This window comes from Coptis chinensis, chromosome 3, assembly GCF_015680905.1.
Source record: "Coptis chinensis isolate HL-2020 chromosome 3, ASM1568090v1, whole genome shotgun sequence".
NCBI classification, from domain to species: Eukaryota; Viridiplantae; Streptophyta; class Magnoliopsida; order Ranunculales; family Ranunculaceae; genus Coptis; species Coptis chinensis.
Window position 1 is genome coordinate 113,082,608 of NC_141458.1, and position 6,329 is coordinate 113,088,936.

General features: G+C 39.4%; 1 pseudogene across 1 annotated transcript; it reads right to left on the reverse strand.

Annotated features, from left to right (window-relative positions):
- Positions 1-1,784: 1,784 nt before the first annotated feature.
- LOC147513109 (putative LRR receptor-like serine/threonine-protein kinase IRK) lies at positions 1,785-5,905 on the reverse strand (annotated as a pseudogene). Its single transcript, XR_015215218.1, has 2 exons — positions 4,068-5,905; positions 1,785-3,606 (listed from the first exon to the last, which is right to left on the reverse strand). The product of XR_015215218.1 is annotated as a putative LRR receptor-like serine/threonine-protein kinase IRK (transcript).
- Positions 5,906-6,329: the final 424 nt, after the last annotated feature.

Sequence of the window (6,329 nt, forward strand, 5' to 3'; positions counted from 1 at the left end):
AATATTCTATTCTCTTGCCATCACTTTCTTTGATGAAAACAGATTCTTCTTAATATTTTTGTTTGCATTGACCCCCGCCCTTTTAGTATTGTATTCTCACACTCATGTCTGATTGCTTCACTCCGACTGGGCAGCTGAGAATCTCACATTCTTCAAAAACCTTCACTCCCTTTTGACTTATAAAAAGCATCATATACTCTTTCCTTTGTTTATATACCTGACAGTAAGATATGGAAATAACCTCTTCATCTGATATGTTTTATACATGTGTCTTTTCCTTTTCTTACATGGAATATATATATATATATAAATTAATGAAAATATGTCCAAAATGGATTTTTCTCCTTGTTTTACTTTTATTTACATGTGTGTACATGCATGTTTGATGTTTCCTGTCGTAGCTGGGGACAAAAGTTTATGCATAATGCTAATTCAACAAACAACACAATGAGAAACATAGTTTCTTAATTGGTGACAAGAACTGAAAGCTCAAAAAAGAACTTGCCCATGAATTCTAAGATACGAATAAGCGGTTGGGGACCATCTAATTGATTTTACAGCTGGAAATGTAAATCACTAAATCCTGACTCAACTGTTACATCGAAAGGCACATACAGTTTCATGGAACATTAGTTTTAATAGAGTTCCATGTATTAGCAGAAAATACAGAAATGGTCGAGGAAAATACTGACATAAGTGAAACTTTCGGGCTTTTGATTTGCCGGGTTTCGAAAATGTTTAAGTCATGACCATAAGCAGTTTCTGGTGTAATAGATTGGGCAGAAACAAACAATACTTATAGTCCAAAATCACTCTTTGATTGTGTAATTGTTGGTAGTTTCCTATAAAGGTTTTATTTAAAAAAACTGCATAGTAATGATATGTCCCAATCCAGTTATCCAACAACGATTTTGGTTTTCTCTCCATTTTGCAACTCATAGATGTTCTCCATGTCCAGACATGTAGCTACAATTCCTTTTTCTATAATCCCAACACGAATAACAGTTGTCAATATAGTTGTCTCTCGAGTGAGATAACTACAATGTTTGGTGTGTAAAGGTGTTGTTCAGCAAAAGCGTGCAAGTGAGTGGGGCTAGCACTTCCTGTTCTCTATTCGATCTTTTTATTGTTTTTCTAATATTTTGGGGTGTAAGGATGTGTGGTGAACAATTCATTGCTCTAAAGCATGCCCTGTCTTGTGAAAAGTGTTAATGCTGATTTGAGTGTGAATGAACACTTTGGTAGTGCGACTGTGCCACAAAGTTGAAAGAGATAGAACACAACTGTCATACCTGCACTGTGGCCAGTACAGCTGCTTTGTCCATATAATTGTTGTTCCTCGAAGGTAAATACATAAGATGCTGAGAGCCTGAGATTGGAGGGTAGGACCCCTAAGACTGGTCCACAATCCTCTTACTTGCAGAGTGGAATTGAAGCACATTTGCAGACATTGGTTGAACTTTGAACGTTAAATCAGGGTGATAACTGATTGCCTTATATGCGTAAAACCATCTCGGGGATATCACATCCTTGGGGATGAACAGACTTGAGAAAAATACAGTCATCGAGGGTGGAAGTTGATCAAGACCTCAGGCTAAAAAGGACACAGTAGCACGTCCAGCTAATAAATCACTTTTAGAGTTTTAGATCACTTTCTGGCATGGGACTCTCTTATGATTGAGTAACGCGTGATGAGCAAGAAGTCCCAACCACCCGTTGCATTTTGTCTAATTATGATGAACCGAACAATATTTCTTACCAAAAAACAAAAAAAGACTATTTGATACTCACCAGGAACAGTTAAAATTAAACAAACCAACAAAAACTATCAAATGAAGCAAGTCTCGTTCAAAAAGAACATTAGAACTTTTATATGAAAAGGGATCACAAGTTGAAACCCGGTGAAGATGAATCCGGTCATATGACAGTAGCTAAAAAAAAGATGTGCAAAATAAAGCCTACAGACAGAAAGTGGTAAAAGAAAACAAACCTCATAAAAATGGAAGAAAAACAGAAAAAATCGTCAACAATGGAATTTTGTCGTTCTTCCTTGTAAATTAGTGAAAAGAAAACCGGATTCGTCTTCGCCGGAAAGCCGTTAACCTATGCCTTGTCATCTTGTTCTTCCTATAACTTAAAAGCTTAAGTTCATTGCAACTCCTCCTGACCTTCTGAAGGACATCTGATAAGTTCCAATATGTTGACTACCTCTCCCATGTCTGGCCGGTTTGATGGAACTTGAGACGTACAGATTAATCCCAATTTCATCACTGGAATTGCCTCCTCTGCTGGGAAGGTACCCTGGAGCCTAGCATCCACACATTCCTCCACCCTCCCTTTCTTCTAAAGCCCTCTCACCCATGTCACAAAGCACCACAACGTCATCCTCCATATACTCCACAGGCAGCTTCCCTGTCACAACTTCTAACACCAAGACACCAAACCCATACACATCACACTTTTCTGTTATTTTCACAGTTCTGCAAGCAAATTCAGGAGCCATGTACCCCAGTCGCTTTGGATTTTGCTGCTGAGAACATAACGGTCTAGCATCGGAAGTAGTCTTGCCAGGCCGAAATCTCCAACCTTTGGTTCCCCAGAGCTGTCAATCAGGACATTGCTTGATTTAAGATTGTAATGTATTACATTCATTTGGTGCAAGTGAGCCAGGCTCTTTGCTGTCCCAAGAATAATGTTGAATCTGTCATGCCATGAGAGGATATTTTCACTTGGTCCTTCATGGAGATGCTTGTACAAACTCCCACAAGGGACAAATTCATAAATGAGGAGCTGTAATGACTGCGTCCAATAATATCCTTCAAGCATCACCAGATTCCTGTGCCGGATCTTCCCAAGCTTCTTAACCTCTCTCTCAAACTCTTCTTGAGACTTGACCAGACTTGAAACTGTCAGCTTCTTGATAGCAACTGGCTGTCCATCTCGAAGAAACGGTTTTGTAAACAGCTCCAAACCCACCCGTCAAGCTCGCAATCCTTGTTGAGAAGTGCATGAGCCCCAGCACTAAAGTCAGGGTCACCCGAGAACATGACAAGCTTGCCCGAGTTAGCATCAGTAGTAGGAGAGCGACTGAAGTCGTCACCACCTGATAATGCAAGAGCTCTGCGGCAGAAGCGGGAAGTGGATGATCGCACATGGAGGTTGAGTACAGTGACAGCAATCACACGAGAGCAATGGCGACAGCAGCACCAATTGCAATTAATGCTGAAATGCTAAATATAATTTTTTCTTGTGGCGGAGGTTTGGTGAAAAAGAACCAGAACTAGATGAGTCAGACGTGGTATTAGGATCCAGAACAATGGGCTTAGGAAGAACTGCAGGACAAGAACGGTTAGCTACAGATCCACAGAGGGGATGGATTATCCGATATAAGGCGAGGGAGAGAAGGTTGAAGAACCCGCCAGCAGGTAGTTAAGCTTGGAGGTGGTTGTGGGAGATATTAAAAGAGAGGAGGTGTGGGAGATTGGCTAGTTGTTTCGGTAAGCTTCCACTGAGATTGTTCTGAGGAGAAGTCTACATATTGGAGGTTGGTCAGGTTTGCAATAGCTCTTGGGGATTGGACCTGCAAGTTTATTCTGTGCCAGGATCCTAGTAAACAAAAACGAAATTTTTGTTAAAATGATTGGGGCTCTTAATTTCCAAGTCAGTGAAATGAAAAACAAATCTGAATAAAAAAAACATACGAATATACCCAGTGTATATAAATAAAAGTGAAGGAACTGAGGTTGTCAGTAACTCTATATGGGGGGAAAAAATCTGGTAAACGTTGATAATACTGATGCCAGCATATTAAAAGTCTGATCATTCTCTTGCATATTGGAACGATGCCAGCATGCTGGTAAGCTGGTTCAGGTTTCAGTAATTGTTCATACATGTAACGGTCCAATGTTACCCTTTACTCAATTAACGATGATAACATTAGTTTTATCAAATGTTTTAGGTGCATAGTTTAGCTCCAAATAAACCTAAAATACAACCTCAAATGTGATAGCAGTGAGCAGCAAGTAAGTACTAGTATTGCAGCATGAAGAGAAGGGAAGAGAGCTTACAGAGGCGTTAGAGATGAGCATTTTCCAATCTGCACAGGAAGATTTCCAGCTAGATGGTTGTTCTGCAATTTAAGCTCCTTTAAGAACACTGCTCCTCCAATTTGTGAAGGGATGCTCCCATTTAATTGATTTTCACTTAAGTCAAGAACATTGACAGCCCTCAGTTCACCTATACTTGTGGGAATAGCACCGCCAAGAGAGTTCCTTGACATATTCAAGGACAACAAGCTGGTAAAACACCAATATCCCATGGAATTTCACCTAAGATGGCATTGCCAGACAAGTCCAAGACTTGAAGCTTCTGATACTGGCCTTCATTGATGGTGAAGACAGGTTCTCTATGGTCCCACTTAAACTGTTCTCCGACAGTAAAATAGTCTGCAATCCTAGACCGAAAATCCATCCCGGAAGATCACCTGTCAATGAATTCCTGCTAAAATCTACGGCTGAAAGGCTTGGGCAGTTGGTTATCGACTCTGGAAGAACCCCATTAAAAGTGTTCTTAGATAAATTCAAAACCTGAAGTGACTGAAGGTTTCCCATTATATCTGGAATCTTCCCCAAGAAACCATTGCCTGAAAGATCCAAAATCTGAAGGTTTGTTAGTCCTCCAATCCACGGGGAGTTCTCCACAAGCAAATTCCATGTAAATCTAGATAACTGCAACTGGAAAGCTTCTGCATTGAATCAGGAAGACTCCCAGACAGTGAATTCTTGCTGAAATCAAGTACCTTCAATAGCGAACAACCTCCAATATCATCTGGCAATGGCCCAGTAAACCGATTCTTCTGCAAGCTAATTGCTCTCAAGTTAAGCAAACCTTGAATCCCTTTTGGAATCTCACCATCAAGCATATTATCCGATAAATCAAGTGATCTAAGGCCATTCAAAGACCAGACTCCAGCAGGCAATGGGCCGGATAACTGATTCGATGAAAAATTAACACCAGCAAGTGTTGAGCATGAGCTCAAACTACTCGGGATCTGCCCGACAACTTGTTTTTTAAACGAAACAGCTCTCAAGTACCTACATTGTCTGAAAAACTCATCTGGAATTGTTCCGGACAAGCTATTCTCACTGAGATCAATGACTCTTAGATCCTCCAAGCTAGCAAGCTTTGGATTCACCGTCCCCGTAAAATTGTTCTTAGCTAGTGATAATCTTCTAAGAAACTGTAACTGAATAAGTCCCCTACCGATCCGCCCGACAACGAAAAGCCATCAAGAACAAGCTCCGAAACACGGTTATTCCTCGGGTTACATTTCACACCAACCCAGTTACATGGATTCTCATCATCCTCATTCCATGAAGTAAGTTTCAAGTTTGGATCTTTAAGGTCAGCTTTAAACACTATTAACCCAAGAACATCATCATTAAGTGCTGAACCCACTGAACTAACTAAACCTGGAGCTAATACAAGTATCACAAATAGACTCATCACAACTAGTTTCCTCATTTCTAGGTGTCACTCAAGAGATTCAAACAAACTGCTTCCCACCCATTTCTATTAATGCCAACTGCAACTCACTGTTTAGCCTCACAGATCAAAATTTTGGTTTTTTTTGTATACAAGAAGAATAAAGTTACTCCCTTTTTCCAACACTGAGAAAATCACCAAGTTATGAGATGAAAAAAGTATCACATTTGTTAAAAAAAAAAACTCACCTTTGAGAAGAGTATAGCTACCGAGATATAAGATGGTGAAATGCCGGTACAAAAGTTATTGAATCTCGGACTGTCTTCTCATCTCATTAAAGAAAGAGCAGAAGAAGCATTTTGAGTAGTTGTCTGAAAAGAGAGTGAGTGACTTGAGTTTATATTTACAGCGAAACATAATAATCAGGTACATGTGCAGCTTGCTCTCTTTATTGCAATATATATATATATATATTTATTTTTATTTATTTTTGTATACGTGGTATAGTCAAATGGGAATCTGATGTGGATGACAGGTGGAATTTGGACAGTGGTTCTTTTTGACATTTGAGGCAAGGACCGTTATTATGGAGAAAAATGAGTGCGTGAACTACTATACTATACTATATGTCAATACCCCTGGAATTCGTGGAATTTACAGAGTTCATCATTGCAGATTGCAGAAGATGCAAAATTTATTCAGTATTAAGAATAATTTTGTGTATTCTATTATTGAACAGCATGATCAAGGCTTCAATGCAAAGATAAAATGATTGATTAAATATGTGGTAAAGTATGTTTAAGGTGTTTACCAACCTTGGAAAAAGAAACGAAAAAAAATGTTTT